The sequence below is a fragment of the Humulus lupulus genome, chromosome X (genome assembly GCF_963169125.1).
Source record: "Humulus lupulus chromosome X, drHumLupu1.1, whole genome shotgun sequence".
NCBI classification, from domain to species: Eukaryota; Viridiplantae; Streptophyta; class Magnoliopsida; order Rosales; family Cannabaceae; genus Humulus; species Humulus lupulus.
The window spans coordinates 144,544,021-144,556,639 of NC_084802.1; positions in this window are offsets into that span (position 1 = coordinate 144,544,021).

Sequence of the window (12,619 nt, forward strand, 5' to 3'; positions counted from 1 at the left end):
AAAATCCTGGACACAACCAGGTCCTAAAACATAGAAGTTAGAAAAATTGATTAACCAATGTTTTTCCTAAAGAGCTGGAGGTGTCGAAAAACACTAACGCGAACTAAGTTTTTAAATTAATATCCTGGAAACAACCAGGACCTAATACTTAGAAGTTATTTAAATAGATTAACCAGTGTTTTTCCTGAAGAGGACGGGTTGTCGATAAAACTAATGCGAACTACTTTTTTAAATTAATATCCTGGATACAACCGGGCCCTAAAACACAGAAGTTAGTTAAATTGATATACTGGTGTTTTTCCTAAAATGCACGAGGTGTCGATAAAACTAATGGGAACTAAGTTTTTAAATAAAAATCCTGGACACAACCAGGTCCTAAAACATAGAAGTTAGAAAAATTGATTAACCAATGTTTATCCTAAAGAGCACGAGGAGTCGAAAAAAACTAACATGAACTAAGTTTTTAAATTAATATCCTGTACACAACCAGGTCCTAAAACTTAGAAGTTAGTTAAATAGATTAACCAGTGTTTTTCCTAAAGGGCCCGAGGTGTCAATAAAACTAACGCAAACGAAGTTTTTAAATTAATATCCTGGACACAACCAGGTCCTAAAACATAGAAGTTAGTTAAATTGATTAACCAGTGTTTTTCCTAAAGAGCACGAGGTGTCGATAAAACTAATGCGAACTAAGTTTTCAAATTAATATCCTGGACACAACCAGGTCAAAAAACATAGAAGTTAGTTAAATTGAATAAGCAATGTTTTCCTAAAGACCACAAGGGGTCAATAAAACAAACGCGAACTAAGTTTTTAAATTAATATACTGGACACAACCAGGTCCTCAAACTTAGAAGTTAATTTAATTGGTTAACCAGTGTTTTTCCTTAGGAGCACGAGGTGTCGATAAAACTAACGGGAACTAAGTTTTTAAATTAATGTCCTGGACACAACCAGGTCCTAAAACTTAGAAGTTTGTTCAATTGATTTACCAATGTTTTTCCTAAAGAGAACAAGGTGTTAATAAAACAAACGCGAACTAAGTATTTAAATTAATATCCTGTACACAACCAGGACCTAAAACATAGAAGTTAGTTAAATTGATTAACCAGTGTTTTTCCTATAGGGCCCGAGGTGTCAATAAAACAAACGCAAACGAAGTTTTTAAATTAATATCCTGGACACAACCAGGTCCTAAAACATAGAAGTTAGTTAAATTGAGTAACCAGTGTTTTTCCTAAAGAGCACGAGGTGTCGATAAAACTAATGCGAACTAAGTTTTCAAATTAATATCCTGGACACAAACAGGTCATAAAACATAGAAGTTAGTTAAATTGATTAACCAGTGTTTTTCCTATAGGGCCCGAGGTGTCAATAAAACAAACGCAAATGAAGTTTTTAAATTAATATCCTGGACACAACCAGGTCCTAAAACATAGAAGTTAGTTAAATTGATTAACCAGTGTTTTTCCTAAAGAGCACGAGGTGTCGATAAAACTAACGCGAACTAAGTTTTCAAATTAATATCCTGGACACAAACAGGTCATAAAACATAGAAGTTAGTTAAATTGATTAACCAGTGTTTTTCCTAAAGAGCACGAGGTGTTGAAAAAACTAACGCGAACTAAGTTTTTAAATTTATATCCTCGACACAAGCAGATCCCAAAACATAGAAGTGTCTTAAATTGATTAACCAATGTTTTTCCTAAAGAGCACGAGGTGTCGAAAAACACTAACGCGAACTAAGTTTTTAAATTAATATCCTGGACACAACCAGGACCTAATACTTAGAAGTTAGTTAAATAGATTAACCAGTGTTTTTCCTAAAGGGCACGAGGTGTCGATAAAACTAACGCAAACTAAGTTTTTAAATTAATTTTCTGGACACAACCAGGTCATAATACTTTGAAGTTAGTTAAATTGATTAACCAGATTTTTTCCTGAGGAGGACGGGTTGTCGATAAAACTAACGCGAACTAATTTTTTAAATTAATATCCTGGATACAACCGGGCCCTAAAACACAGAAGTTAGTTAAATTGATTAACTCGGGTTTTTCCTAAAGTGCACGGGGTGTAGATAAAACTAATGTGAACTAAGTTTTTAAATTAATATCCTGGACACAACCAGGTCCTAAATCATAGAAGTTAGTAAAATTGATTAACCAATGTTTTTCCTAAAGAGCACGAGGAGTCGAAAAAAACTAACATGAACTAAGTTTTTAAATTAATATGCCGTACACAACCAGGTCCAAAAACTTAGAAGTTATTTTAAATTAATATCCTGGACACAACTAGGTCCTAAAACGTAGAAGTTAGTTAAATTGAATAAACAGTGTTTTTCCTAAAGAGCACGAGGTGTCGATAAAACTAACGCGAACTAAGTTTTCAAATTAATATCCTGGACACAACCAGGTCATAAAACATAGAAGTTAGTTAAATTGATTAACCAATGTTTTTCCAAAAGACCACAAGGTGTCAATAAATTTTACGCGAACTAAGTTTTTAAATTAATATCCTGGACACAACCAGGTCCTAAAACATAGAAGTTTGTTTAATTGATTAACCAGTGTTTTTCCTAAAGCGCACCAGGTGTCGATAAAGCTAACGCGAACCAAGTTTTCAAATTAATATCCTGGGCACAACAAGTTCAAAAGAGTTAGAAGTTAGTTAAATTGATTAACCATTGTTTATTCCAAAAGAGCACAAGGTGTCAATAAAACTAACGCGAACTATGTTTTTAAATTAATACCCTGGACACAACCAGGTCCTAAAATATAGAAGTTACTTAAATAGATTAACCAGTGCTTTTCCTAAAGAGCACGAGGTGTCGATAAAACTAACGCGAACTTAGTTTTTAAATTAATATCTTGGACACAACCAGGTCCTAAAACTTAGAAGTTTGTTAAATTGATTAACCAATGTTTTTCCTAAAGAGCACGAGGGGTCGAAAAAAACTAACGCGAACTAAGCTTTTAAATTAATATCCTGGACACAACAAGGTCCTAATACTTAGAACTTAGTAAAATAGATTAACCAGTGTTTTTCGTAAAGGGCACGAGGTGTCGATATAACTAACGCAAACTAAGGATATAAATTAATTTCCTGGACACAACCAGGTCCTTATACTTTGAAGTTAGTTAAATTGATTAACCAGATTTTTTCATAAAGAGGACGGGTTGTCGACAACACTAACGCGAACTAATTTTTTAGATTAATATCATGGATACAACCGGGCCCTAAAACTTAGAAGTTAGTTAAATTGATTAACTCGTGTTTTTCCTTAAGTGCACGAGGTGTCGATAAAACTAACGCGAACTAAGTTTTTAAATTAATGTCCTGGACACAACCAGGTCCTAAAACTTAGAAGTTGGTAAAATTGATTAACCACTGTTTTTCCTAAAGAGCACGAGGAGACGACAAAAGCTAACATGAACTAAGTTTTTAAATTAATATCCTGTACACAACCAGGTCCTAAAACATAGAAGTTAGTTAAATAGATTAACTAGTGTTTTTCCTAACGGGCCCGAGGTGTCAATAAAACTAACGCAAACGAAGTTTTTAAATTAATATCCTGGACACAACCATGTCCTAAAACATAGAAGTTAGTTAAATTGATTAACCAGTGTCTTTCCTAAAGAGCACGAGGTGTCGATAAAACTAACCCGAACTAAGTTTTCAAATTAATATCCTGGACTCAAACAGGTCATAAAACATAGAAGTTAGATAAATTGATAAACCAATGTTTTTCCTAAAGACCACAAGGTTTCAATAAAACTAATGCGATCTAAGTTTTTAAATTAATATAATAGACACATCCAGATCCTAAAACTTTGACGTTAGTTAAATTGATTAACCAGAGTTTTTCCTAAAGCGCACGAGGTGTCGTTAAAACTAACGCGAACCAAGATTTCAAATTAATATCCTGGGCACAACAAGTTCATAAGACTTAGAAGTTAGTTAAATTGATTAACCAAAGTTTTTCCTAAAGACCACAAGGTGTCAATAAATTTTACGCGAACTAAGTTTTTAAATTAATATCCTGGACACAACCAGGTCCTAAAACATAGAAGTTTGTATAATTGATTAACCAGTGTTTTTCCTGAAGCGCACGAGGTGTCGATAAAACTAACGCGAACCAAGTTTTCAAATTAATATCCTGGGCACAACAAGTTCATAAGACTTAGAAGTTAGTTAAATTGATTAACCAATGTTTTTTCCTAAAGAGCACAAGGTGTTAATAAAACTAACGCGAACTATGTTTTTAAATTAATACCCTGGACACAACTAGGTCCTAAAACTTAGAAGTTAGTTAAATTGATTAACCAGTGTTTTTCCTAAAGGGCACGAGGTGTCAATAAAACTAACGCAAACGAAGTTTTTAAATTAATATCCTGGACACAACCAGCTCCTAAAAGTTAGAAGTTAGTTAAATTGATTAACCAGTGTTTTTCCTAAAGGGCCCGAGGTGTCAATAAAATTAACGCAAACGAAGTTTTTAAATTAATATCCTGGACACAACCAGGTCCTAAAACATAGAAGTTAGTTAAATTGATTAACCAGTGTTTTTCCTAAAGAGCACGAGGTGTCTATAAAACTAATGCGAACTAAGTTTTCAAATTAATATCCTGGACACAACCAGGTCATAAAACATAGAAGTTAGTTAAATTGAATAAGCAATGTTTTCCTAAAGAGCACAAGGGGTCAATAAAACTAATGCGAACTAAGTTTTTAAATTAATATACTGGACACAACCAGGTCCTCAAACTTAGAAGTTAATTTAATTGGTTAACCAGTGTTTTTCCTTAAGAGAACGAGGTGTCGATAAAACTAACGTGAACTAAGTTTTCAAATTAATATCCTGGACACAACCAGGTCATAAAACATAGTAGTTAGTTAAATTGATTAACCAATGTTTTTCCTAAAGACCACAAGGTGTCAATAAATTTTACGCGAACTAAGTTTTTAAATTAATATCCTGGACACAACCAGGTCCTAAAACTTAGAAGTTTGTATAATTGATTAACCAGTGTTTTTCCTGAAGCGCACGAGGTGTCGATAAAACTAACGCGAACCAAGTTTTCAAGTTAATATCCTGGGCACAACAAGTTCATAAGACTTAGAAGTTAGTTAAATTGATTAACCAATGTTTTTTCCTAATGAGCACAAGGTGTTAATAAAACTAACGCGAACTATGTTTTTAAATAAATACCCTGGACACAACCAGGTCCTAAAATATAGAAGTTAGTTAAACAGATTAACCAGTGTTTTTCCTAAAGAGCACGAGGTGTCGATAAAACTAACGCAAACTAAGTTTTTAAATTAATATCCTGGACACAACCGGGTCCTAAAACTTAGAAGTTTTTAAATTGACTAACCAGTGTTTTTCTTAAAGTGAACGAGGTGTCGATAATACTAACGCGAGCTAAGTCTTTAAATTAATATCCCGGACACAACCAGGTCCTAAAACTTAGAAGTTTGTTAAATTGATTTACCAATGTTTTTCCTAAAGTGCACAAGGTGTCATTAAAACTAACGTGAACTAAGTTTTTAAATTAATATCCTGGACACAACCAGGTCCTAAAAGATAGAAGTTAGTTAAATTGATTAACCAGTGTTTTTCATAAAGAGCACGAGGAGTCGATAATACTAACGCGAACTAAGTATTCAAATTAATATCCTGGACACAACCAGGTCATAAAACATAGAAGTTAGTTAAATTGAATAACCAATGTTTTCCTAAAGAGCACAAGGGGTCAATAAAACTAACGCGAACTAAGTTTTTAAATTAATATACTGGACACAACCAGGTCCTCAAACATAGAATTTAATTTAATTGGTTAACCAGTGTTTTTCCTAAAGAGCACGAGGTGTCGATAAAACTAACGCGAACTAAGTTTTCAAATTAATATCATGGACACAAACAGGTCATAAAACATAGAAGTTAGTTAAATTGAATAACATGTGTTTTTCCTAAAGAGGACGAGGTGTTGATAAAACTAACGCGAACTAAGTTTTTAAATTAATATCCTCGACACAACCAGATCCCAAAACATAGACGTTTGTTAAATTGATTAACCAATGTTTTTCCTAAAGAGCTGGAGGTGTCGAAAAACACTAACGCGAACTAAGTTTTTAAATTAATATCCTGGAAACAACCAGGACCTAATACTTAGAAGTTATTTAAATAGATTAACCAGTGTTTTTCCTGAAGAGGACGGGTTGTCGATAAAACTAATGCGAACTACTTTTTTAAATTAATATCCTGGATACAACCGGGCCCTAAAACACAGAAGTTAGTTAAATTGATATACTGGTGTTTTTCCTAAAATGCACGAGGTGTCGATAAAACTAATGGGAACTAAGTTTTTAAATAAAAATCCTGGACACAACCAGGTCCTAAAACATAGAAGTTAGAAAAATTGATTAACCAGTGTTTTTCCTAAAGAGCACGAGGTGTCGATAAAACTAATGCGAACTAAGTTTTCAAATTAATATCCTGGACACAACCAGGTCAAAAAACATAGAAGTTAGTTAAATTGAATAAGCAATGTTTTCCTAAAGACCACAAGGGGTCAATAAAACAAACGCGAACTAAGTTTTTAAATTAATATACTGGACACAACCAGGTCCTCAAACTTAGAAGTTAATTTAATTGGTTAACCAGTGTTTTTCCTTAGGAGCACGAGGTGTCGATAAAACTAACGTGAACTAAGTTTTTAAATTAATGTCCTGGACACAACCAGGTCCTAAAACTTAGAAGTTTGTTAAATTGATTTACCAATGTTTTTCCTACAGAGAACAAGGTGTTAATAAAACAAACGCGAACTAAGTATTTAAATTAATATCCTGTACACAACCAGGACCTAAAACATAGAAGTTAGTTAAATTGATTAACCAGTGTTTTTCCTATAGGGCCCGAGGTGTCAATAAAACAAACGCAAACGAAGTTTTTAAATTAATATCCTGGACAGAACCAGGTCCTAAAACATAGAAGTTAGTTAAATTGATTAACCAGTGTTTTTCCTAAAGAGCACGAGGTGTCGATAAAACTAATGCGAACTAAGTTTTCAAATTAATATCCTGGACACAACCAGGTCAAAAAACATAGAAGTTAGTTAAATTGAATAAGCAATGTTTTCCTAAAGACCACAAGGGGTCAATAAAATAAACGCGAACTAAGTTTTTAAATTAATATACTGGACACAACCAGGTCCTCAAACTTAGAAGTTAATTTAATTGGTTAACCAGTGTTTTTCCTTAGGAGCACGAGGTGTCGATAAAACTAACGTGAACTAAGTTTTTAAATTAATGTCCTGGACACAACCAGGTCCTAAAACTTAGAAGTTTGTTGAATTGATTTACAAATGTTTTTCCTAAAGAGAACAAGGTGTTAATAAAACAAACGCGAACTAAGTATTTAAATTAATATCCTGTACACAACCAGGACCTAAAACATAGAAGTTAGTTAAATTGATTAACCAGTGTTTTTCCTATAGGGCCCGAGGTGTCAATAAAACAAACGCAAACGAAGTTTTTAAATTAATATCCTGGACACAACCAGGACCTAAAACATAGAAGTTAGTTAAATTGATTAACCAGTGTTTTTCCTAAAGAGCACGAGGTGTCGATAAAACTAATGCGAACTAAGTTTTCAAATTAATATCCTGGACACAAACTGGTCATAAAACATAGAAGTTAGTTAAATTGATTAACCAGTGTTTTTCCTATAGGGCCCGAGGTGTCAATAAAACAAACGCAAAAGAAGTTTTTAAATTAATATCCTGGACACAACCAGGTCCTAAAACATAGAAGTTAGTTAAATTGATTAACCAGTGTTTTTCCTAAAGAGCACGAGGTGTCGATAAAACTAACGCGAACTAAGTTTTCAAATTAATATCCTGGACACAAACAGGTCATAAAACATAGAAGTTAGTTAAATTGATTAACCAGTGTTTTTCCTAAAGAGCACGAGGTGTTTAAAAAACTAACGCGAACTAAGTTTTTAAATTTATATCCTCGACACAAGCAGATCCCAAAACATAGAAGTTTCTTAAATTGATTAACCAATGTTTTTCCTAAAGAGAACGAGGTGTCGAAAAACACTAACGCGAACTAAGTTTTTAAATTAATATCCTGGACACAACCAGGACCTAATACTTAGAAGTTAGTTAAATAGATTAACCAGTGTTTTTCCTAAAGGGCACGAGGTGTCGATAAAACTAACGCAAACTAAGTTTTTAAATTAATTTTCTGGACACAACCAGGTCATAATACTTTGAAGTTAGTTAAATTGATTAACCAGATTTTTTCCTGAGGAGGACGGGTTGTCGATAAAACTAACGCGAACTAATTTTTTAAATTAATATCCTGGATACAACCGGGCCCTAAAACACAGAAGTTAGTTAAATTGATTAACTCGGGTTTTTCCTAAAGTGCACGGGGTGTAGATAAAACTAATGTGAACTAAGTTTTTAAATTAATATCCTGGACACAACCAGGTCCTAAATCATAGAAGTTAGTAAAATTGATTAACCAATGTTTTTCCTAAAGAGCACGAGGAGTCGAAAAAAACTAACATGAACTAAGTTTTTAAATTAATATGCCGTACACAACCAGGTCCAAAAACTTAGAAGTTATTTTAAATTAATATCCTGGACACAACTAGGTCCTAAAACGTAGAAGTTAGTTAAATTGAATAAACAGTGTTTTTCCTAAAGAGCACGAGGTGTCGATAAAACTAACGCGAACTAAGTTTTCAAATTAATATCCTGGACACAACCAGGTCATAAAACATAGAAGTTAGTTAAATTGATTAACCAATGTTTTTCCAAAAGACCACAAGGTGTCAATAAATTTTACGCGAACTAAGTTTTTAAATTAATATCCTGGACACAACCAGGTCCTAAAACATAGAAGTTTGTTTAATTGATTAACCAGTGTTTTTCCTAAAGCGCACCAGGTGTCGATAAAGCTAACGCGAACCAAGTTTTCAAATTAATATCCTGGGCACAACAAGTTCAAAAGAGTTAGAAGTTAGTTAAATTGATTAACCATTGTTTATTCCAAAAGAGCACAAGGTGTCAATAAAACTAACGCGAACTATGTTTTTAAATTAATACCCTGGACACAACCAGGTCCTAAAATATAGAAGTTACTTAAATAGATTAACCAGTGCTTTTCCTAAAGAGCACGAGGTGTCGATAAAACTAACGCGAACTTAGTTTTTAAATTAATATCTTGGACACAACCAGGTCCTAAAACTTAGAAGTTTGTTAAATTGATTAACCAATGTTTTTCCTAAAGAGCACGAGGGGTCGAAAAAAACTAACGCGAACTAAGCTTTTAAATTAATATCCTGGACACAACAAGGTCCTAATACTTAGAACTTAGTAAAATAGATTAACCAGTGTTTTTCGTAAAGGGCACGAGGTGTCGATATAACTAACGCAAACTAAGGATATAAATTAATATCCTGGACAAAACCAGGTCCTTATACTTTGAAGTTAGTTAAATTGATTAACCAGATTTTTTCATAAAGAGGACGGGTTGTCGACAACACTAACGCGAACTAATTTTTTAGATTAATATCATGGATACAACCGGGCCCTAAAACTTAGAAGTTAGTTAAATTGATTAACTCGTGTTTTTCCTTAAGTGCACGAGGTGTCGATAAAACTAACGCGAACTAAGTTTTTAAATTAATGTCCTGGACACAACCAGGTCCTAAAACTTAGAAGTTGGTAAAATTGATTAACCACTGTTTTTCCTAAAGAGCACGAGGAGACGACAAAAGCTAACATGAACTAAGTTTTTAAATTAATATCCTGTACACAACCAGGTCCTAAAACATAGAAGTTAGTTAAATAGATTAACTAGTGTTTTTCCTAACGGGCCCGAGGTGTCAATAAAACTAACGCAAACGAAGTTTTTAAATTAATATCCTGGACACAACCATGTCCTAAAACATAGAAGTTAGTTCAATTGATTAACCAGTGTCTTTCCTAAAGAGCACGAGGTGTCGATAAAACTAACCCGAACTAAGTTTTCAAATTAATATCCTGGACACAAACAGGTCATAAAACATAGAAGTTAGATAAATTGATAAACCAATGTTTTTCCTAAAGACCACAAGGTTTCAATAAAACTAATGCGATCTAAGTTTTTAAATTAATATAATAGACACATCCAGATCCTAAAACTTAGACGATAGTTAAATTGATTAACCAGACTTTTTCCTAAAGCGCACGAGGTGTCGATAAAACTAACGCGAACCAAGATTTCAAATTAATATCCTGGGCACAACAAGTTCATAAGACTTAGAAGTTAGTTAAATTGATTAACCAATGTTTTTCCTAAAGACCACAAGGTGTCAATAAATTTTACGCGAACTAAGTTTTTAAATTAATATCCTGGACACAGCCAGGTCCTAAAACATAGAAGTATGTATAATTGATTAACCAGTGTTTTTCCTGAAGCGCACGAGGTGTCGATAAAACTAACGCGAACCAAGTTTTCAAATTAATATCCTGGGCACAACAAGTTCATAAGACTTAGAAGTTAGTTAAATTGATTAACCAATGTTTTTTCCTAAAGAGCACAAGGTGTTAATAAAACTAACGCGAACTATGTTTTTAAATTAATACCCTGGACACAACTAGGTCCTAAAACTTAGAAGTTAGTTAAATTGATTAACCAGTGTTTTTCCTAAAGGGCACGAGGTGTCAATAAAACTAACGCAAACGAAGTTTTTAAATTAATATCCTGGACACAACCAGCTCCTAAAAGTTAGAAGTTAGTTAAATTGATTAACCAGTGTTTTTCCAAAAGGGCCCGAGGTGTCAATAAAATTAACGCAAACGAAGTTTTTAAATTAATATCCTGGACACAACCAGGTCCTAAAACATAGAAGTTAGTTAAATTGATTAACCAGTGTTTTTCCTAAAGAGCACGAGGTGTCGATAAAACTAATGCGAACTAAGTTTTCAAATTAATATCCTGGACACAACCAGGTCATAAAACATAGAAGTTAGTTAAATTGAATAAGCAATGTTTTCCTAAAGAGCACAAGGGGTGAATAAAACTAACGCGAACTAAGTTTTTAAATTAATATACTGGACACAACCAGGTCCTCAAACTTAGAAGTTAATTTAATTGGTTAACCAGTGTTTTTCCTTAAGAGAACGAGGTGTCGATAAAACTAACGTGAACTAAGTTTTCAAATTAATATCCTGGACACAACCAGGTCATAAAACATAGTAGTTAGTTAAATTGATTAACCAATGTTTTTCCTAAAGACCACAAGGTGTCAATAAATTTTACGCGAACTAAGTTTTTTAATTAATATCCTGGACACAACCAGGTCCTAAAACTTAGAAGTTTGTATAATTGATTAACCAGTGTTTTTCCTGAAGCGCACGAGGTGTCGATAAAACTAACGCGAACCAAGTTTTCAAATTAATATCCTGGGCACAACAAGTTCATAAGACTTAGAAGTTAGTTAAATTGATTAACCAATGTTTTTTCCTAAAGAGCACAAGGTGTTAATAAAACTAACGCGAACTATGTTTTTAAATAAATACCCTGGACACAACCAGGTCCTAAAATATAGAAGTTAGTTAAACAGATTAACCAGTGTTTTTCCTAAAGAGCACAAGGTGTCGATAAAACTAACGCAAACTAAGTTTTTAAATTAATATCCTGGACACAACCGGGTCCTAAAACTTAGAAGTTTCTTAAATTGACTAACCAGTGTTTTTCTTAAAGTGAACGAGGTGTCGATAATACTAACGCGAGCTAAGTCTTTAAATTAATATCCCGGACACAACCAGGTCCTAAAACTTAGAAGTTTGTTAAATTGATTTACCAATGTTTTTCCTAAAGTGCACAAGGTGTCATTAAAACTAACGTGAACTAAGTTTTTAAATTAATATCCTGGACACAACCAGGTCCTAAAAGATAGAAGTTAGTTAAATTGATTAACCAGTGTTTTTCATAAAGAGCACGAGGAGTCGATAATACTAACGCGAACTAAGTATTCAAATTAATATCCTGGACACAACCAGGTCATAAAACATAGAAGTTAGTTAAATTGAATAACCAATGTTTTCCTAAAGAGCACAAGGGGTCAATAAAACTAACGCGAACTAAGTTTTTAAATTAATATACTGGACACAACCAGGTCCTCAAACATAGAATTTAATTTAATTGGTTAACCAGTGTTTTTCCTAAAGAGCACGAGGTGTCGATAAAACTAACGCGAGCTAAGTTTTCAAATTAATATCATGGACACAAACAGGTCATAAAACATAGAAGTTAGTTAAATTGAATAACATGTGTTTTTCCTAAAGAGGACGAGGTGTTGATAAAACTAACGCGAACTAAATTTTTAAATTAATATCCTCGACACAACCAGATCCCAAAACATAGACGTTTGTTAAATTGATTAACCAATGTTTTTCCTAAAGAGCTGGAGGTGTCGAAAAACACTAACGCGAACTAAGTTTTTAAATTAATATCCTGGAAACAACCAGGACCTAATACTTAGAAGTTATTTAAATAGATTAACCAGTGTTTTTCCTGAAGAGGACGGGTTGTCGATAAAACTAATGCGAACTACTTT